This window comes from Vidua chalybeata, chromosome 1 (assembly GCF_026979565.1).
Source record: "Vidua chalybeata isolate OUT-0048 chromosome 1, bVidCha1 merged haplotype, whole genome shotgun sequence".
Taxonomy (NCBI): domain Eukaryota; kingdom Metazoa; phylum Chordata; class Aves; order Passeriformes; family Viduidae; genus Vidua; species Vidua chalybeata.
The window spans coordinates 123,526,864-123,549,750 of NC_071530.1; the positions used below are offsets into that span (position 1 = coordinate 123,526,864).

Genomic DNA, 22,887 nt, shown 5'->3' on the forward strand with positions numbered 1-22,887 from the left:
GTTCCACTGTTAGCACAAGGTAAATTCAGCACAAGGTCTGTGGTCCGTTACTGGCAAAAATAACATAGCTTTTACTGGGTCACAGGAGAAGAAATTGATGGATTTTTTTTCTTGGTTTTTTTTTTTTTGTGGTTTTTTTTTTGTTTGTTTGGTTTTTTTTTGTTGTTGTTGTTTTTTTTGTCCCCAAAAATTAACAAAGACACCAGCTGGAAAATTTACTCATTCTGGAAAAAACAAAACTCCTAGAAGCTGAATACTCTTTAACTGATGAATCGTACAACACTGGAATTCTGTAATTCAAGACGAGAGAGGCAGTTGTGCTTTCTTTCCATGTGGTTTGTGTCAGTTTTCATACTATTGAGGCACAAAATTATTTGGTCAGCTTGGTTAATTTTTCTCGCCTAAACATCAGTGAAATCTGATTATATAAAGATGTGTCACTGCATGCCTTTATCAAGTTAAATGCCAGGCTAGTGACATGGGAAGATGGACTTTAAAAGGCCAGCATTCCCAATGGTGTCATTTTCTTCTACAATGAGTGTTATTAGAAATAGGGAGGTGCAGTTTTTCAGAAGAGAAGACATAAATCCATTATCATAGCATTCATTCTAAGTAAAAAACAGCCTTCTTCTTCTGTTACCACTTTTTCCCTCACTAGACAGACAGCACAGCTGGTTGAATAAACTTGCTGCTTCCTGGAACTCTTCTGGTCAATACCATGTACCTACCTCTGCAATCTGGATAGTGAAACAATAGCAGCCAGAGCCACATCCTGCATATAAACAAACAGTCCAGAAAACTCCTCTTTTATGACTTCATATCAGTGCTGTTCAGTGTTTCAGGCATGGATAAGCAGTTTTTTCCTCACAGCAGTGAGATTCCACCTGACTGGGAGAGGTGACCCATAGAAGCCTAGAATCATAGACCAGCCAAGGTTGGAAGGGACCTTGAGAGATTATCTAGTCCCTGTACAGTCATGTCTTGAAAATCTCCAGTATGGAGACTCTTCCATATCCTTGGGCAAGTTATTCCAATGAATGATCTTTTTCACTGTAAAATATTTCCTTTTTATGTTGAGATAAAACCTCTCCCTGTGCAATTTGTCTTCATGTGACTTCTTGTGAAGAGAAAGACTCTGTCCTCTTTATCTGTCCTTTAAGTCCATCAGAATATTATGATGAGTTATGTTCTGAGCTTTCTCTTCTCCAGGGTGCAAAGTCCTACTCCTTCAGTCTTTTCTCTTTCATCATCACTATGGCCCTCCTTTGGACCCTTTCTTTGTCTGCATCTTTCTTGCATGGATACCAGCCTGATAAATGGTGAGGAGACTGGAATGATCATATTTCTATTTCTCCCAGTAATGTCCCTGTAAATCAGCCTAGGGTCTGGTTCTCCTTTGTTGCTGCAGTGCTGCACCACTGACTTATGTTCAGCTTGTTGTTGTCTACCAGGACTCCCAGGTCACTTTCAGCAGAGTTGTTCCCCAGCCACACAGGGCTTAACCTATACCAGGCTTTTTGGGTATTCCATTCCAGGTGCGGGGCTTGGCGCTTATCTTTGTTGAACTTCATGCTGGTTCTGCTTGCCCTTCCTTCCAGCTTGTCCAGGTCTATCTGTAAGAGGGTTCTCCCTTGTGATGTGATCAATTTATCAGCCAGTATGGTGCCAGCAAACCTGATAAGATTTAAATGCCATCATCTGGGTCATCTATGAAGATTTTGAACTCCTTGGGGCCCAGTATCAATCCCTGGAGCACCCCACTTGTGACAGTCTGTCAGCCTGAGTGAAAACCACTGAATACAACTCTCTAAGTGCAACCTGTTTGATGATTTTCCATGCATCCTTTAGACCACTCATCCAACCTGTATCTTGCCAGTTTGTCCAGGAGGAAGCTGTGGGAAACAGTGTTGAAGACTTTGCTGAAGTCTAGGTAAAAAACATCCATTTCTCTCTCCATGTCTACAGAAGATGCTATTTTGTTGTAGAAATTATTGGGTTAGTTTAAATTATTTGCTCTTGATAAATCTGAATTGATTATGCTTTAGCTAATCTCTCTAAGGTAATCCTTTGCACCATCTTGCAGAAAAACCTCAGGTAACAGCCATGACAAGGTACTACCTTCCATAACAGTTGGAATTTTATCTAGAATAGGCTTTTTGTTGGTTAGTTTTGAATTTCTAATTCTCTCATAAAATGCTAAGAGAATCAGACCTTTTCTTTTTTTCTTCTTTTTTTTTTTTTTTTTATTTTTTTTTTTTTTTTTTTTTTTTTTATTTTTTTTTTTTTTTTTTTTTTTTTGTAATTTAAAGCCAGTGAGTACCAGAAAATAACTTCAGATTTGCAAGTATAGTTTTTCCTTTCTACGTGTTTCTCATTTGGAGAGGTGGACTCTTACTTTGACTGCCTGTCATGCAAAGACCTTAGTATTGTTCTGTCCAATAACAATTGTAAAAACCTTCCACTAAAGAAACCAAAATCCAATTATCCACTCCATGAATCAACAGCAAAAAATAACACGGAAATCTTTTAATCAACAGATATCCAGACAGAAAAGGTTTCCTAGACAACCTTACAATGATTTTGGTAGTTATATTGGCAACATTCCGAAACATCATCTTGGAATAATCAAATGTCGGCAAGACAGCAAGAACAACACCTTACATAATTTCCCTAAATCCCTCCTCAGCTATAGGTCTTGTGCAGATGATTTCCAGACAAGCACATGTAACTGGACCCACCCTAGGTTACATGGTGGACAAAGAAAACAGTAAATATGAATATATAGCAATAAGTATATTAAGGTTAAGCTATTGTTTCTTTGAGCCAACAGAAAAACAAATCCACAAACAAGAAAATGGATTGCTAGTAAAGACTTTTGCTAAGTGGCTAATTAATACCACTAAATTGAAAAGCATACTCGGTGTAAAGGAGAATTCATGGGGATGGAAGCAATATTATGCAAAAAATGTTTAACTTAATGTAACTGTATACATATATGTAATGCCTAACAATCACTTTTCTGTAGGCCAAAAAATTTTTCTTCTGCCCTTCATTGATGAAATGTGAGAATTAAATCTGGAACAAAACTTTCTTGTAACTGCATGTTTTTTTCCAGATAGCTGTGTGAATACTTATGCTATGGTTATTGCGGTTAAAAACCTTCCTCCTATATGAGATTTCCTTGAAGTTTAATAAAACAAAGAGTTTGGTGGAGCTTTATTTTTAGTTAAATAAAGAAAAAAATCTTTGTTGTTTCTTAAAAATTTTTGCTTTATGTTCCTTTTATCAAGAATAAAACATTGCTATATTAACAAAAGTGAGCTTCTAAAAATCAAAACATATGCAGTTGCACATTATTACTGGCTTATAGGCACTTACTGTAATAATCAAGAAGTTATGTAGCATACATAATGAATAAGTAAATGCCAGGATTGAGTATGCTTTCTACCCCTTTGTCCAGTACAGCCTATTGTATATTTTTCTTCCTCCTTTCTCACAAATTATGTTGTGACTGAATCTGGCAGAGGAATAACAGTGCTAGTATTATCTGCAGACATCTTCGGTTGGCTTTTCCCCTCTTGCCTTATGGTGCATCTCCAAGTTCTGTCAATATCAAATAGGTGAAGGCAGCCACTGGTGCAGTGGATTTTGGTCGCCCAGGTTATAGACTTTGCTCTTAAATGTGTGCATCTCATTTTAGAGCCCTAATCATTTCAAGACATACCTGTAAATATACATAGGTCAACTCTTGATTTGTATGGAGCATATGGCTACTACACAGAGTTCAGCTGGTGATGATACTGTGTGCACAGTTGTAATGACTTTGGGTTTGGACACCCCTCTCCACATCCCCAGTCCCACTAAACTACTGACAAGTGATTTCCGTTTAGGTCATGCATTGCCCACCACTCTCATAAGTCAGAAATTTAAATGAAGCTCTCACATAAATTAGCAAACTACTGTACCTCCCAAGTTGTCCATATTTACTTCCAAGCAAAGGCATCTAGAGAAAAGAGTATAAAGCTGATATGATGCCCAGAAGTACTCTGTCCTGTGTTAAAACAAGCAGCTGGAGAACATCTCAAGCATTCCCAGCAGCACAGTGTAAATGAAAGGGAATATTTATGCTTGTGAATTATTTTGGTAAGTTTTAGCTGTCTTTTAATGAAAACCTACTGAAATCACCCACTAAAGAAATGTGATCGGTGTTTTAAAAGTCTTTTTCTCTGGGACACTCTACCTCTGTTAACCAGTGGCATATGGCATAGTGAATGGTTCCTTCATATTTCCTATTCTTTCACAGTGCATCAACATCTATCAGCAACGTGAACTGAGTGAAAAAGAGTAGCTGTATCTCTATGACTTGCCCATGGTGCTCTGATGAAATGCTTAGAAAGTTTTCTCAAAGGCATTTCATCCTAGCCTTTGGTTTCCTGGCATTTTGCCCATTGTACCATTGAGTACTGCAGAAAATTAAAATCAAAGCTAAAAGCTGGCATTGTGACTAAAAGTTTTAGATTAAGTGAAAGATGCTGTTAAGCTGTTTATATCACATAAATGGTGGTTTATTTCTTTATAGAGGGCCACAGAGAATAAACCAGAATTCCCCTTTTATTGACGTCAGTGAACACAGATTGCATCAGGGCTGGCTAAGGTATGAAATGTCCTTGTCATAAAATTATAGTGATAAGAATGAACATAGAATCCTATTTTCCAAAAAACAGCTAAATCAGAGTTAAATTATGAAATCATAAATACTTTCTATTTTATGTTATTTATGCTCTTTATGAACAGCAATTAAAATTATGTGGATAAGAGTAATTCAATGAAGGGAAAAACTGTTCTACTTTTTTATGACATCTGTAAAATTCATCAGCTGCTAAAGCTTTCTATTCACTGCAGAACCATCTACTGTTATAGCCAAAAAAATATGAAGTAATTAGGAAGAAACAAAATTAATTATAGAGCTTTTTAAAATACAGCTCTCTACTTTGTTAATCATCAAATCATTTGAAAGAACTTTTTTATTTTAAAAATGAGCACATTTTCAATCACTGAATTACAAATATTTTGGGCATTTCTTTTCATTCACCTCTTCCATAATCTAATAGGTATCTTACAAAAAAGGAGTACGCTATTTTTTTATTTTCTCCAATAATTTCCTCTTTACATTTTGGTTTTCTAATGTCAGTACTTCTTGTAAACTCTGATCTGAAGAAAAGATTTAAAAGACCAGAATTTCAGCAAGAAAAAAATGGAAATGAACAAAACAAACATCTATGAAGATCTGCATCTAAAGAATGAACAGAAGATATACTGAATATTTTTAATGTCTCTGTTTCATTGCATAAGAAAAAGGGAACATTCAGGGATACTGAAAAGCAGCAAATTCAAAATTGACACAGGGAAATATTTTCTTAAACTATGCGTACAAGACATTTTTGGGCACAAATTTGAAGTGAGACTTGATTTTATACAGTTGATAAACCAATTATAACAGTGAATACGTTTTTTAAAAAAATAAAACCTTAAAGATAATGATTTGAAAAGAGCTCTGTATTTTAGACATCTCACCTAAGACAAGTTCTTTTCACTTTCCTCAAAGGCATCTAGGACTGCTGTTAGGCAGAAAGCTACACTGGATGAACTCTAGTACTACCCAAAACATTCTTGCAAGTGATTCTGCAAAACAGAAAATCCATTTCCCTTCAACTTCAATTACCTTAGTTGTTGCTACAAATTAGAAACTTAATATAAGATATCATACGGCTTCTTAGTGTAAACATGCATGAACACACAAACATATTTTAATTCATTTCTGCTCTGAAGTACTGAAAATGAATAACTCTTATATATATGCTTTGCATTATGGAATGCTATCCCACATCCTGTTCTCACTTACTGACAAGGAAGACTCACAATTGTCACACTAATATGAAAAAAATTCATCACTCATTCTAAGGCATAAAGTGGAAAGGAGTTTGGTGAACAACTTCGTGTAGCGCAATCCATTGAAGGACATCAGAGTAAAAATATTTCTGACCAAACCAAGCCTAGAACATCTGTAGACTGTGCAGTAGTTTCTTAGGATAATTTCTTTAGATTGGAGATATAAACCAGATCAAAAATTTTTGATGGTTCAGAAGAGGCAAATCTATCTCTAAGCAACTGGCATCTCTGATCACAGAAGAAAGGACTGGGTCATATGATCTACAGATTCAGATCTCTTAAACTTTTCCACCTACTTGTTTTATTTTTAATTTTTTTCCCACAAAATACGGATTTGGCACAACAATTTTTTTAAATTTCATAACAAATTTTGTACATAGGCAAATAAAACCCAGGAAAATAACTCCCCTTGTGAAATGTTAGCCATTCAATCTGTCCACAGAATGAATTGCCTTGCATACATTTTAGCAGATAACACTAATGCTAACACAACCCTTCAGTTACATCTCTAAAACTGAATAATTTCTTAGTGCATTCCATTTCATAGAGGGCTTGCTACTTTTGTGTCAAGGGAAGTCTGAAGGTAACAAACAATCAGCTCAAACACTTAACATTATTGATGATATTGAAAATATTACTATTTCTAGGCGAAGAATATTAAAAAGCACAGATCTATTAAGTATTTTCATACTTTTCATTGAGAGTTAATTTTTTAAAAATGACATTTAGAGCTTTTCTTTTTTAGTGGTCTTGTTTATGTTGTTTGTTGTTTAGGCATCAGACAGAAGTAATGATAATGGCCAAGTCAAATAATTTGAGATGTGAAAGTCTAGTAAAGGCAGATGTCAGGTGGAGACTTTGGCTTCTACAATATCTCACAGGAAGAACACCAGAGTGCAACTATAGCTAGTAGATATCGACCTCAACAAAAGGGAAAAATGAATGGATTTGAAAAAAAAAAAAAAGAGTTATCCCTTCAAGCACAAAAACCCCAGACGTACAGAGCAATTAAAAGCTGCAAATTTAGGTGTCTTGGCAGACATAACTTTAACAAATGAAATTACACTTGGGATTACACAACCACATAGTATGCTTTTACGGAAACATACTAGTTAACAGCTACCACATCACATGGGTTTATGTTTTAAAGAGACCCTTCTAAAATAACTCAAATTAGCAATATGCCCAAGAATATTTGGTATATAAACTCACCCATATTCTCATTACATTTTAAAATGTATTTTGCTACAGTTATGCCCTGATTTCCTTTGACTATAAATTAATTCTTGTGAAAACGATGAAGAAGGTTAAAAGTCTTAGTTTTGGGATCAGGGCCAAAGGACACTGATGAACATATTAGATGACAAGAAACAGAACAAAATACTACAGAAACAGTTGGAAATAAGATAAAGTCTAAGGAGGCTAGTGAGAAGATAGTCCTTTGAGTTGGACAAAAGGAATATATGTGGATGCTTTGGAACAGGCCCCAGTTCATAACAATGTCGATGACTGTAAGGAAATGATTTGATGACATCTTTTTCTTTTCATGTATGTGTAATTTTTCGTGAGATTACACTTGGCTGAAGAAACTGAAGAGTTCTAAGACACTTCATCACTGCACATTCCTGGCCACATTTAGATTTCTTAAGAATCGGCACATTTCCATTGCCTTCCATGTCTTAAATTTTGCCAGATTTCATGAAAGAAGAAGACATTAAAGTCTGATGGAAAATTCTTTACTAGTGCAATAAATTCTGTGCTTCTAAATTAAATGAAAAAAACCCAACTAATTAAAGGCCCCACAGATTTCCTTATGTGTCAAAATATACCCTATGATGTTGGAATTGCTTAGGATAATTGAACGAAACTTGAGAGATGAAAGATATTCTTTGGTAAATTATTTGTTTATTTAAAAATTCATCTTCAGAAGAGCCAAAACTGTTCATGATTTCTACACAGATTGAAAGACCTATTTTAGATAAGACAACACTGACAAAATATTTCAGAAATGATGAAACAGTTGCTTACAACATGTTCAGAACATTGAATTTTCTGACGCTTGTTTCTGAACTGGTTTAAGGACTTGGCTTCAAACTTATTTATTCTCATCTCTGTTTTTTCTCCCATTCTTTTATGACTTCCTCACTGTAGTGACCTAAACCATACCCAAATTTAAATGTCTCATCTGCCTCTGAGGACTTAAAAATATGACGTTTGCTGCTTTCTCACAGTTTTCTTGTTTCTCAATGTTTGCTTATCTTCTCCAATAGGGCTTGTCTGTTTTCAAGGAAGGTTGTTTTTTGTACTACTTGATATTAGTCCATCTTGAATGATTTACCTGACTACTGACTGACCCCTTCAGTAAGTGCATATACGCCAGGAAACATATTCAAATTCACTGTTAAAATTTAAATTGAAGACTTAACATCTTGGGCATGAATATCAGGCAATACTTCTGTGCTTTGAGCCATTTGTTTCCCTGACATTTTTAAATACTGCCCAGAAATAGGACATTAATTTCTGGGTTTATCCATCTGTTAGGAAAATACATTTCATATTCTCTCATTCCAATCTGTTTCTCAAGTCAAAAACTCAAGTCTTACCAAGAATTTCACAAAAGATATGAAATGGCAAGAAGATACTTTATGGATTTCTTTCCAACAGGTTGCACATTGTGCCAGAAACAGAATTCCCCAAAAACCTTGAGTCAACAGAATAAGAAATAACCACTACATAGGACTGAAAAGTAGAGAGCAAAACTGTACAAGATGAGGAGAAGAAAACTGATTACCTATGATGCCAAAGCAAATGTATTTATGTGTCACAGATCTCTATATTACCCCATATCTGTTTCTTTAAACACAAAAACCATTTCTCACTCCCTTGCTTTTGTAGCATGTGGCCTCAGCTTCCATTGGTTTATATATATTTGTATTTATATCATACTGTGAAAGACTGTGGATTTTTAAAATTTTTTTATAGTTTCAGGATTTCAGCACGTGAGCTTCACCAATTATGTTTTTGAATATTAGCAACGTTTTTATTTATGCATTCTTTTACTAATAATGTCTTTCTGCCGCGACTGAAGTACATTTTGCTACAGCAGCATGAAATTTCATTTACTCCCAAGAATCCTATTGACTCATTAACAGGAATATATCCTTGGGTCACATTAATGTACTTCCTGCTATAATTTGCAGACAGATAGACAAGTGTCTTTTTACATCTCCATTTTCCTTTACAGCACATGTAGTCTCACAGTGTCTGGAATTATTATAACAGATAGATGTTTTAAATCCTTTTTTCCTTTCTTTCAACTCAGACTTTTTTATGTGCATCTATTCTCCCTCTCTTTTTTTTTTTTTTTTTCCTTTTTAATTGTACATGGTTGGTTTTAAAGTGGGTAATCATTTCTCACTGTGGTGCCTGTAACTACTTCAGAAGGCTTTCTCTAATTCCTTTAATACTCAGAGAATCACAAACACTGCAGGATCCACTAAGGTTTTAACAGTACAGTGAATCTACTTACAGAAGTAGCTCAGAAGCAATGTATTTTCTGTGCACCAAATAAAAATATGCATACCACTCCACTATCCCTGAAACTGAGAGCTGTTTCTGGTTACTGATTGAAAATTCCCTCTGTTCTTCATTAAAGACTGAGATTCTTTTAAAATGCTTATTTACGGTGGCAGTCCTAAGGGGCAGGCTATGTATTTAACTGCCTACAGCTTTAAATCTCTTTCAACATGAGGCCAAGTCTGTGTTAGGTAACTTGTTGGGTGAGTGGTGCCACATTCCTGCTCTGCCTATGGGATAAAGTAGCCGTGGCACAACATGGCTCATTTGCTCCTAGACTATCATTAACATTAATGAGCTTTGCATGTATACTTCAAGGAGAGGAGAGGCAAATCATAGCTTCTTAGGCTTAATGTTTTCAGGGGTCCTCTCTGTGGCTGAAGTTTGTTCTTTTTGAGCCAAATCTTGCGTGCCTGTGAAAAGCTTGAGTAAACAGGTCATGTGCAGGGGCTTTGTGATGGACTGAGAGCTGGAATACACACACAAACACACACACACACACACACGCACACACACACACTCCAGACTCAAATATGTCACTGCTGCTTATGTGAGGCAACATCAGTTCCCTCCTGTGGAGGGGGTATCCATTAATTTTTTCCTTGACCCTGTCCCTTTGTCAAACTCAGCCCTTTCTTGCAAACCCTATAAATCTGCTGTGAAGACATATGCCATCAAGCAGGGTGAATGAGCAGCAGGGATCCCCCTTCATGACCTTTCCTTTGCATGACTTCTCTGTCCCCAACTAGCTGAACCATTGTATTCAGAACCCTCTGCCCTCACAGGGAAGGGCGTGATTGTTTTGGAAGGAAAAAGCAAAAACCAATGCATAAATAAGAGACATTCACACAGAAGGCTATCTAATAAACTGATAGGTGAAAATATGAAATACCAGGGCATAATACGTAAAGTAACTGAAATTTTTTGTTCATAGCATGATTTTCAAAAAGCACAGAGTTAGAAACAGAGCTCACAGACTGCATTTTGTCCTGCCACTCCATTTTACCTTTATGTGTCCCTTTTTTCTGCACTGGAAACAGGAACAAAACCACTTTTCAGTATCATTAATAGAGGGGAGCACGGGAGGTGTTAATAAACATAAAACTCAATTTAGGACTTCAAATTACTGACTAGGTCTCTGCCCAAAGGGTAATTCAGACCCTGCTCAGACTGAAAACATGTATTCCATCATGCAACATGCAGTATGGCCACTTCTGTACCCATATTAAGGCACCATTTTCTAAGCGGCATAGTCTCAACTGCTCCTTTTTCTTTGCAATCTTGGTAGGTGCAAACAGCTGTAGGTCTGCAACTGCAGCATGGCAATACAGGATGGACTCTGTTTTTTCCTGTGAATCTGTAATATAAGGGATATCTTTTATCGATTTACATAAAATTAAAAAAAAATATTTTGCCACCTATAATTGGAACTACGTGAGGTTGAAAATATCTTGCAGTTTAAAGCAAGCTATTTGTGATAGGCAAGGAAACAGGTGTTTGACTGAACTCTTTGAGGAATGTACATAGAAATAAATGAAAAAAGCACAGGGAATAAATTTAACATCTGGCAGGCCTTTCTCACTTTATGGAAGACAGAATCATAGGTAAATTCAAGTGTCTCCACATTGCCTGGGCACCCTCAATATTTAGCAAATTATTTTGAAATTGCCATTACAGAACACACCTGCTCAGTTTAGCACAGCTATTTGGAAGTGGTGAGTGAGACACCAAGCTTCAAATTTTTGTTTGGTCTCATTTAGGCTAAGCACTTGTTTACACATCTGTGTTAGGTCTGGTATCAGCCCTCTCTCTCCAGTAGCAGAATGGACCATTGGAGGACTTACTTGTATTAATAATTAAGCATATGCTGCATCAAGGATGTTGGAAAGAGTATCTTTCATTTTTGTCCTAACAACCAAGCTACACATTCAGAGTGTCTGTCATTTTCAAGTTCCTTCTGCAGTACATTTTCCAGTTTGTAAAAACAATTCAATGAGGCATAGAAAAACCACCTTCCCAGCCTGGGGTACTCAAAAGGGTTAACAAAAGAGTCATGTCCAAGCTGTATTCAAAATATTACAGAATAAAAAATTAAGCTTAACTTCCCCAAACCCTGTGTGAGTATACACCAGTGGACCACTGTCTTCCTAGCTTTGTGCATAAATTCAATCAGAGACCCAGAAAATCTTTCAAAATACAACAATATTTGGATCAGGCACTTTTTTTGCCAAAACTTTGACAAATCAGCATATTCACTGGAGAAAAAATAGCATGTTGACAAAAAAATCTCAATCACCCTAATTGAAAACTCTGGCCTGGGCTGTGAATCTCTCCTTTGGTATGCAATTATAATAGGTAGCAGTCAACACAAAATCTAAACCAAAACCAAAACCACTCTGCATCTTCTCAAGTTCTGCTGCTTGAATTAAATTACTAGAGTCTGCTGTAAAACAATAATGATTTCTACTGTCAGAAACAATGTTTCAAACAGATGTGAACCACACAAAGCATATGTGAAAAACGTGTGATCTGCACACTAAGGTCACAGAAGCCATTTAGACACCACATGTGAAATATGTGAAACACATGTGGAGGCATGATGGAAATTCACATTTAGTTTGTCCTTTGGCAAGTACCAAGATCATAGGCTAAAAGAACTAAATCTCTCTGAGGCAAACTTTGTGCCTGTGAAACTTTCAATCTTTATAAAAGATTAACTTTCTAAGAAATTCCCACAGGGCAGGCTTCTTAACCCCTCAAATTATCCATTGCTAATGCTGCCTGATACGTCCTTAGTGATGGAATACTCTTGTTACCCTCTTTCTTAATACCTACTAAAGCAAAAGGTTAACGGCTCTCTGCCATCTGCTGTTGAAGAGCTAATCCTTGGGTGCTAATGCTGTCCTCAGCCAGTGGGCTTGCCTTGCTTTATCCAAGCATGTGGCAGTGTAGCACAGGGCACCAAGCAAGAGAAAAATCTTGTTGGAGGGAGCCTGAGGTGTTACAAGTTACTCACAGATTATGTTTAGTTGATGGTGATACTAAAGCTGAGGATTTGGCTCAGGGTGCCACTCATCTCACCTAAATTCATGCTCAAAACTCTTATTTCTAAGCCAACTGTCCAGACCCTCCTGTCAAAGTAGAGAGACTCCTTCCCTAACCCCGTTACTATAGGATGAATGAACTTCTAGATGGTCAAAATCAGAGGGCACATTGGACGTACCCTGGGCAGGAAGAACTCCAGTCCATAAGCCAACACCACCCATCTTGTCTACAGAAGCTCAAAGAGACCCAGGCTTTGTTTCAAAGCAGAAATCTCAGCAGTGGGCAAGTCCCCATTGTGCAGGATCTACTCACAGCATCTTCAAAAGGAGTCTCTGATACACCCTGTCCCTGCAGCAGGGAGGAGCCCACCAATGAGCTAAGAGCAATCAGGCCCCAAGGAGAGCCCTGTGCGGAGTAATGCTTGGCTTTTCATACTCATTTTCTTTCCTCTATGTCCCTAGAAATCCTGTGCTGTGGGAAATTGAAAGGTCTCCACCCTCCTCATCTTCTCAGCCACTTTTTCATCGTCTCAGCTGCACCACATGTGAGCTTGATAAAGTCAGAATTCATGTGGCTGAGAAAAGCTATCTCTGTCTTGCAACTCTTCTTTATGTAATGACCCCAGTGGAATGATTCACGAGAATAAAGGTTTTTACATGGGAAAAAGTGTAACAGATTCTGGACCATTTCTTTCATTGCCACTTCTCAAATGAATCACAGAAGTAACTCTCATGGTAAAATGGGGATAACATACCCAGTCCTGTTCTAACTGAAGACAATGGCAAGCTCTCCTTTGATTTTAAAACAAGAAAGATAAAACACTTAGTAGAAAAATACAACATATTAACAAATAATTTAAATTTAAGGATAGCATTATTTTCATATGCACCCTGTCTCAGTTGCACATATTATGATGCTATACTTTAGGAAAAATTGTTTATGAAATATTAATGGCAAAATAAATAACATCCATAAAAAATCAATTATGAAGTCATTTTGATTTTTATACTTTTTAATACACATATCTGAGGTGCAGAGTGAAAAAAAAACTAAGCCCTTAGCAGACTATTATAATCTAGATAAGGATTTACAATACAAAATGAGCACCCATAATGCTTGAAAGATGATGTCATATCTTAATTATGTTACCATTTAGTGGATATACATCAGCTCCACATCTTCAGATATTCAGAATTTACTGTGCCCTTTCTTTGACCCTGAGGGTTTTTTTTTTTAGGCAACTGAAATAGGAAGAACATATTCAAAGCAGATTTTCTTTCAATATTCACAAAATGACCTCAGACAACAGGGGTTCAAGTGAACTTTGGTTTTGGCTATTTTTCCATCTCTGCTGCTTGCTAAGAGTTTAGAATCACAAGGGGTTCATGATTCTCAGCTCCTTTCAAGGATCTGCTCCTATACCATCAAAAGCCACATTGTCATTGTTTTCTGTCAGTCTTGAGGGTGCTGAACATATCAAAAATTGGAGGACGGAAAACTGAAGATATTTTGGTCCTAGATTTGCTATAACTCTGCAGGACTATTTGAAGATTAAAGAGTGTAGCACAGAGAGAAATATAGGTTTGCTGGTTTTTAGACAAGTTTATTTCATCATTCCTATATCAGTCTGTGAATGTACATAAGCACTTCCCAAAATGCAACCACTAGAAAACCAGTCTTTTCTTTGTAAAGAAGGATTTTATGTATTTAGTCAATTTTTCCATACATAAAAAAGATGCACTCTCTTTTTTTTTCTCACATCATATTTAAAACTTTTTTATTTCTTTTGAATAGGACTATTGGGGGAACAAGCATAGGAAGGACTCTTACAACAATCATCAATATCTGCTCTTAGCTTTATTTTTTAGGAGCTTGGCTACAAGCCCATAGAATTAGTCAAATTTTGTGTTCAAGGAGATTAATGAAGCTTGGAAAAGGAGCAAATGTGTCTGAACCTTTTCCAGCAATTATATTTTTTGATTTTTGTTTAATAGAGACAGCTTTTCTTTCCAGAAAGGCTACAAAATGACATATATGAAATGGAATTACAGTAATTCATTGTTCTAAGACTGCTTTTCCCAAAGCACTATCATGACTTGTCTATCAGACACATTCTTTGCCTTGGGATGCAAAGACACTTAACATACATACCCAGTATAACTGCAGAAACCATGCCTTTTTATTCCTGTGAGTCCTAGCATCCCTTTCCTGGGATTAGCCCCAGAAGAGTTTTCCCACAGCAAATCTCCACTGCATTCTATAGCAAGGATTTGCACCCACCATCCACAGAAGAGAAAGAAAAACCAGGGCAGGAGAGGAAGGACTGTGTGGTTTGTGCAGTTCTGACCTCAAATATCATATGTGCCATGAGATGGTGGAAGGTCAGAGGTGGCTTTCTTGGCACTCTGGCTCTCCGCATGCCCCACACTCCATCCACTTCCCATTACATTTAGCTGGGCAATAGCATATGCTTTGAATCCTTGTCACCCATTCCTCTAGTCAGTAGTGCTGCATAGATGTGGAAAAGAAAAATATGCATATAAAACGAATAGAGGTGAAGAAGGAGAGGGAAAAAAAATTATATCTATGTAGCAATTCTTTCTACCCAACTCTGAGCTTGGATTTGAGAAGCAAGAGTGCAAATAAATGTGCTTCCATTTTCCTTTTTTTTTTTTTTTTTTAACCACACTGTGTTCCAAATGCAATTTTAATAAGGGTACTCTCCCTATATTTCCAAATAGCTTTGTTTTGTATCCATAGAGAAGGGGGGAAGAAGGGGGGTGGAAACCTGAAAAAAAGACTCCAAAGTGATTAACTCTGAGATAATGAAGTCCAGTTTTCTATGAAGCACACGTCACGGAGTGAATTGCTGCTTGCTTTGATTTGTGCTTGAAATGTGAGACACACTGATTCCCAGATGGCTGTTTCATTGTGCAGAAAAGCAGAGAACACATACATTTCAGTTAACTTGCATATCTTTTCATTTATTCATATAATTGTGATATATATTCCATATTCTAGAATGAACCAGATGGTGAAGGGAAGGCTTACAGTGCAGCAGCATTCCCATTCAATAACCTTGGCTGTCTGCACCAAACTCTTTACTGTGCCAGGTGTTAACATTTGGCTGCTAAAATTTTGCTCTCTGGAACACACTGGGTGAAAGAATTCACAATCTCACATAGTCCCTTCTTGATATGCATAGTAAATGCCCTGTCATGCTAATAAGAGTTGCAGGTACACATCAAGGGTGAAATGTGCACTCCCTAATAGAAGCCATATCTGATGTTACCATGATAAGATTTCACCATGACACGTTAAAAAGCATTTCTAATAAATAAAGCTTTGCGTAGGAAAGACTGCAAGTTACATTTTCAGAAAAGTTCATGGGAATTCAGCCTGCACTCCTGTTTAACAATAACGGGAGTGGTGTGTGTAATTCCACCCACAGAGCCGGATTAACTAAAAGGATTTATTTTCAAGCAGTGAAACTGCTAAATTCTGGTACCAGCAGCAGAACTGTCTGCCAGTATCCTGTAAGCCTTTATTTCCCTAAGGCCCATAGCATATGACATGTTTGGATGATGTTTAAACCATCCCCTTGTGTATGTTCATCTTATGTATTTTTATTATTCTTTTAATTATCTGCATATATATATTAATTCCAGAAAGTACAAACAGGCTTCACTGTCATTTCTCCACCACACTTTATATTATAACATCACTCACGAATGCTAGTTACAAGTTTCCAGGCAGACATGCGGTTGATCTAAATTTGTGGGACAACAAAATTCAGATATCTGCTTTCAATTTGTGTGCATGTTTCACTCTGTTATTTTCTTTTTATGGTAGTATTAATTGTTACCAGAAGTCTGTATGAAATGACTGAGGATTCAAATGCTGGAATGCAGACATCAGAAATGGCTCTTTCACTTGCTGTTAAATGAAATGTGTTCAGTTAGTTTATTATTTAACTTGAGTATAACAGCTAGAGATCTGAGTTTTGGACATGGAAGAAGAGCCAAGAGTCTTGTCTGACTCAAATGCCCAATGCTTACGTAGTCACTTAATTGCTTGGAACTACATATAAATGTATAATTTCCAGAAGTACTGTCTCTGGAGAACTAGTTGGTTTGTTTTGTTTTTTAATCACTGTGCCCAGATTAGTGAGGGCTAAACACTGTATTAACAGAAAGAATGAGTGGTTTTATCCACTTGGCTGGATATCAAAATGGAACTGTTCCATAAATGGTCTCATCTAGTACCCGCTGAAGGCAGCAAGAGTCTTTCCATTGAGTTCAGTGGGCACTGGTTTAATTACAAATTGCCGTATTGCAACACCAAGTGCTGATTACCCATCACTGAACAACTGTCTCTGCAGAATCAATGGAGGGAGTCAGGTCTACCTCCAGGCAGGCACCTGAAAGGCAACACTTTTTCAAGTGTGTTACTCTATGAATGATCTAAAAAATAGATGGTAATTTTGCAGTGGTGCAGGTATAGGAAAATTTATACAAAAACATTTAAACATTTAAACATTTAAACATTTAAACATTTAAACATTTAAACACTTAAACATTTAAACATTTAAACATTTAAACTTAAGGAAAATTTTATCCCAAAATCTCTGCTTCTCTGCTGCTGCTGTCCCTCGCCCCAGAAAGGCACAGGTTATCTAAGGATTTAATTGTAAGCAATTTTAAAAAGTTGTAGGCTGTCCAACGTATTGATTATACAGTCTAAAATTCTCACTGCCCCATGGAATATGTGCCTAAATCTCCCTTGGAGGTAATTTTAGGAAAGCTGATGAAGGCCTGGGGCTGCAAAAGCCAGGGAAGGGTTGTGGCCAGTATTTCATGCAGCAGCCTTGTAATGTCAATCTGTCATTGAGGATCCTTGGGTAGAACTCAATCAGGTGTAGGGACCCCAAAGCTAGGACAGCAGAGCAGCTTTTTTTGTGCTTCATCCTTTTTGCCTGTTTGGATTACACACCTGAACCTCTTCCCTCATTTAAAGTGTATTAATTGGTAAGACCTCACAACAGGATCTAAGCATCAAGATTTATCTTTGCAGTGTATCATAAGTTAGCTTCTGTACGGAAACTGTTTGTCTCCCAGGGAAGGAAATGTAACATGTAACTGAAGTCACTTAATGTTGCATCAGAACAGGTAGGAGTCTATGTTGCCTGTATAATCACAGCAGAAGTCTTGTTCTGAATCATACAAGTACTTAAATCATAGGTCTTAAATCCTACCTCTCTCCACTGACACTAAGGGCAGCTAAAGTACAGACAACACAAATGTCTAATATTAGGTGTTAGAAATATCTCCTTCCAAATATTATCCATCAATTGCACCATTCCAGAAACACTGTCAGTGACTGGCCATTTTGCTATTGTGGCCTAGGAGTCAAAGTCATACTGCTCTTACTTGTGACAATGACTTGGAAATGCAAGTATCCAATATGTAGGATGCATTTTTGTGCTTTACCACTCTAGATAACGAAGGCAGGATGCAAATTTTGTCTGTGTGCCCTCCTGATCTGATTCAGAATGAATGGGAATACTGCCATGCTAGGGAACCAGTTAATGACAGCTTACACAGCTTAACAGAAAACTTTAGTTTTAGAAGAAATATAGATTTCCCCTTTTGTAAGTAAGACAGTGGTAAAGTCAGTGCCACAGATAATGAAAAGGTAGAAAGGATTATTCCCAACAGACACAAATTCAAAACCATGTCTTCTGTTTTACTTAGAACAATGTTCATTTAATGAGGCTTTACTCCAAGCATACTGCAAACCTACATTGCTACATGTCCTCCCATCATCACACCTATGCAGAGTCTAAATGCTGCAAATATATGCATCCAGGACAGAGCTCAATCACTTTCTCTCATAAATGACTGACAGGCTGATTGCATACAGGCAGCAGTCAGCCAAAGCTCTGGTAAGGGGCCATATGTTGCTAGGAGACAAGGCCTAATGGCATGGGGAGGTATATGCAGGGGAGGTGATGGAGCTGGGGATCAGGGCAGGGAATATAAAAAGAGGAAGACCATTTTGTTTTTATCTCCGTAGCATAACCAGTGCATAAAAGCCTCCTTTCTTTCACGTTCATACAGTAGGAAGTTCCATCTTTCTCTGCAAATGTTGCTGGTCACCACACTCATATTGTCGAGGGAAAACTCATGACACCACAAGTTCACAGTCCACATGTAAGTAGGCAAGTAAATTCAGACAAAGGGAAGCTTTTTTTTTTTTTAATAGTTATTTATTTATTTATTTATTTTAATAGCTATAAAATAACTGTAGGCAGAAATTGACTTTTATGCTCAACTTAACTTGTAACAGTAGAAGCCTTTCAAAGGAGCTGAAGGTGGTAGTCTGATGCATAAAACAGGAAGACGGCTGCTACCATAAACAGTCATATTAGTGCTCTGGTTGACAGATGGACTAGCTGACTGAAAAAAATAGAAGAAAGAAAAAATGAACTGTGATGGATGCAGCAGCTAATTATCAGTGAGTCAAAAGACTCTCGTGATTGAGGTGGAAGAGTATTTGTGAGATGCAGATGTACAGTGATTGTTCTTTAATTATTGCTATTACCATTTTAGAGAAGGGTAACAAAGTCCTGAGTAGAAAGTAACACAAAACAAAAAGAGATATATTACAGAAAAACAGAGGGGAAATGGAGCATTCTGAGAATGAAATATATACTGTACTTTTTTTTTTTTCCTCATAGGGATGGAAAAGATAATAGTCATGTCTTCTGGTTATATCTTTAAAAGGCTTTTCACTTTTGTGCTTTGTTCCTTTTAGAAATGCATAAGAGATGAGATGAGAACCCTATTTAAAAAATGTACACTGCTCATCTACTTAAAATTTAGCATTCCATTTGTGGCACTTTTCATTCTAATGGAAAAAATCAGAAAAAATACGTCAATGCAAAAAAACATGTTAAAAAACCCCTACATACATGTGGTTTTGACCTATGAGCCTATTTTGTGGATCACTTTAGATAGGGATCATGCAGTGTTTCTTTAAAAATATAAAAAATAAACTTAGGAGAGCAAGAAGACTGTATCTATCCAGATAATAAACCAGGAACCATTGTGGTTCCTGAAGCCCTGTGGAGGATAACTGTCTATTTTCCAACCAAAGAATCTGAAAGGAGAAAACCTTTTATTTTGTAAAAGTATGTTTGATAGAAGTATGGTAAAGCAAACATCAACAGAGGATCTTGTGGCTTGAAAAGAAGAATCATGAATATTAATCCAGGAAATCAACACAAGAGATGTACAGAGCACACTGTTCATTTAAAAAAAAAAAAAAAAAAGAAAAGAAAAGAAAAGAAAGAAAGAAAAAAGAAAAGGTGATAAGCCACTGATGTGCCAGAAAGAGACAGAGCAAAGGCAACAATAATGACATGATTCAGGTATGTAAATGAAAACACTCCTGGCAAGAAAAAGTAAAGAGAAGCTGATAAAAGTAACCTCTTTTAGTACTTTCTACTAGTACTGTGCCTTTTGCAATGTGCCACTTTAGAAAAGCTGAGATCATAGCAGATCTCTGGATGTAGATCAGGTTTTATCAAAGCCTTTTGCTTTGTCTGTATGTTGAACAGAGAGTTGTATTTTAACAAATGCAGAAATAATGAGGGTTACAGATATCCAATGTAAGCACAAAAAGATACACTCCACTCTAATATGTCAAAGCATGCAGACTCACAACTGAAGCAGCACTGAGGATACACAATATTCCAACATGTAGTCATCAGGATTTCTGGAAGTAAGGCGTCTCAGTCATCTTTCCTCTTTCTCTTTCCTCAGTTATCTTTCCTCTTTCCCATTCAAAGCAAAAGGTAATATTCTGCTGAAGTTTAAAAGTGGTGTGTAGGTATTATGTGCACTTCCCTATATACTGTATGTATGAATTGGCACTTTAAAACAATTTTTAAAAGACCTTCAATCTATTTTAAATGAAACTAAATTTTTGCTTTTCTGCATGAATATACATTATATCACTTTACTAAAGAACAGTACACCTGTTCTAAACACACATTTAGATATGTTAGCACTATATCTGAATGCAAAGATTATTATTTTAGCTAAAATAAGTTGTTCCTTTGGGGGGTTTTTCTCCTTTTATACTTCTTCCTTTGGATTCCAAGTCACAAGTTAAAATAACTGTTTCAGTTAAGCATGGACAAATTTAACCCCTTTAGTTTTCATGAAAGCTTCTTGGTCTGTGTATTGCTTTTCTCCACATAAAACTTTACATTTGCATGATAAGCAGTGAAGTAGTTGGTCTATTAGCTGGCCCCTCAAAAAAGTTGTTTATATCCCAAAAAAGGATGACAATATCTTGCCTGAGTTACGTAATTCCAGCATCAAGGAAATACTCTTTCCAAACCTTGGAACTCCTTTTCCCTCATTCTGCCTTGCCTCTTCTGCTAAGTCTTCAGCTCCTACCAACCTTCTTTTTCTCCAGATTTCAAACTGGTATGCTTCCTGAAGATACAGTTTATTCCCACTGGAAAGTTCTACTCACAGAAAATTTCACATAGGATATGTAAAATAAGACCTTTGTCTCTGCATAAAGTACCTGTGTATCTATATATAGGAAAAGCACTATATTGCGGCACTGCGTTGTTTTCCCCGGTCCCGGGCAGCTCTGGAGAGCCCAGCTAGGGCGTTGTTTATCGGTGGGACCGGGGCTGCGGCGCGGCCCAGGCGCTGTTACATTCTGCGCACCAGGGTGGGGCTGGCCGTGTTCTGTGGCCGGCGCTGGGACGAGACAAAGAGGCAAAGGAGGCACACCCTGCCCTTGCGGTTGGCTGGAGACCTTTTATTGTCGCGTGGAGGTGCGATGGAGAACCGCGGCTGCTCCCGAGCGCCGCATGGACAAAATGGCGACGGGACCGAGGGCACGTGGGGTTTTATGGGGGGGGCAGACGGGGGCAGAAGCCCCCCTCGCCCAATGGGGACAGACAACTGGGGAGTGACGTGGACTGCGGCAACCAATGGGGACACGACAGGGTATGTACAGGGTTCCGGGACGAATAGGGAATGCAGGGATGGGGTAACAGACACAGAACTCTCAGGAGTGAACAGGGGGATGACCACAAAACTGACATGGTGATGCTCCAATCGTAAGTGACCTGGAGCAGTCCACCACGGGGGGAACATGGGGGTACACAGAACCAGCTAATTAACGTCTATCAGAACCCCGAATCTGAACCCAAACCCGGGATGCAACACTATATATGCCTAAAAACACAAACTCTACATTCACATAAAAATTAAATTGACTGCTCATGGTGGCACAGATTTGATCAGCTGTTTCTATTGTTATTTTTGATGCAGTTTTGCAACTGGAAACATAAGGGATGTGTCTTACTGAACGTAGAAATGAAGCATGTTTTGCAAAGCCATGATGGTTCTCCATTGTAAGTTTTTGTAGTATTACTTTTCATTGTTCAGGAAGTAAACACTACAGAAATTGTTCCATACTTGGTATTGAAAACAATAAAACAGTTCTCGGCAATAATTCAGTAATACTATCTTTGTTACAGAAGGTTAGTATTATTTTTACTGAGCTCCTTTGTACCTTCTGAGGACTTCTGGGAGATATTTAAGGCCTAAAAGTCCAAAATAGCTGACCATGAGATGACCCAGACCAGGGAATTTATATTGTTGGGCTGACCAGGAAGTGTAACATATAAATAACTAATTTCTTGCTGGCAGTACTCCAGGTATCTGTCTTTTAAGAAGAGGCTTTGGAAGAAGATTCTGCTATGTCCCAGCAGTGGAATTCAGGATAGAAAGTAGATTTCAAGGTCTTAGAAATGCATTTTTCTGCTACCTTTTCTCTTGAGATTTGCACCATTGTGCCCTGTCTAGACCGTTTTAAAATATTACTTTATCAGAGGGTCCATAATCTCATAAACCATGGAGTAATGCAGCCATGAAGAAAGACGTCCAGGAAAATCACAAAAAGACATATAAAGGCCAGATTCTGTTTGTAAAAACCAGCAGAAGTAGATGCTTAAGATACTAGGATGTATCTAATCAAAACAAGGAAAAATTCTTGCTGTTGTTTAAGTAATTGTATCTCCTTATGTGGAATACTGTGAGTGATTCTAATAACCCATGTTAAGAAAAGATTAATTTAAATTGTAACAGCTACACATTGCAGTAGGTGAACTGATTAAGGAAATAGGGTTTCTATTTTATAAGCTATGCTTACTTGGGCATACAAAGTTTTTTCCACAGTATTAAGAGAAATATCTATACTGGCAAAATTTCTGTGCAGCAGAAG

At 37.3% G+C, this 22,887-nt stretch overlaps 1 long non-coding RNA gene across 1 annotated transcript; it reads left to right on the forward strand.

Annotated features, from left to right (window-relative positions):
- Window positions 1-891: 891 nt before the first annotated feature.
- On the forward strand, window positions 892-5,266 carry LOC128799972 (uncharacterized). The gene is made up of 4 exons (XR_008434881.1): window positions 892-934; window positions 1,877-1,930; window positions 4,580-4,654; window positions 5,192-5,266. It is a non-coding gene; the product is annotated as an uncharacterized LOC128799972 (long non-coding RNA).
- Window positions 5,267-22,887: the final 17,621 nt, after the last annotated feature.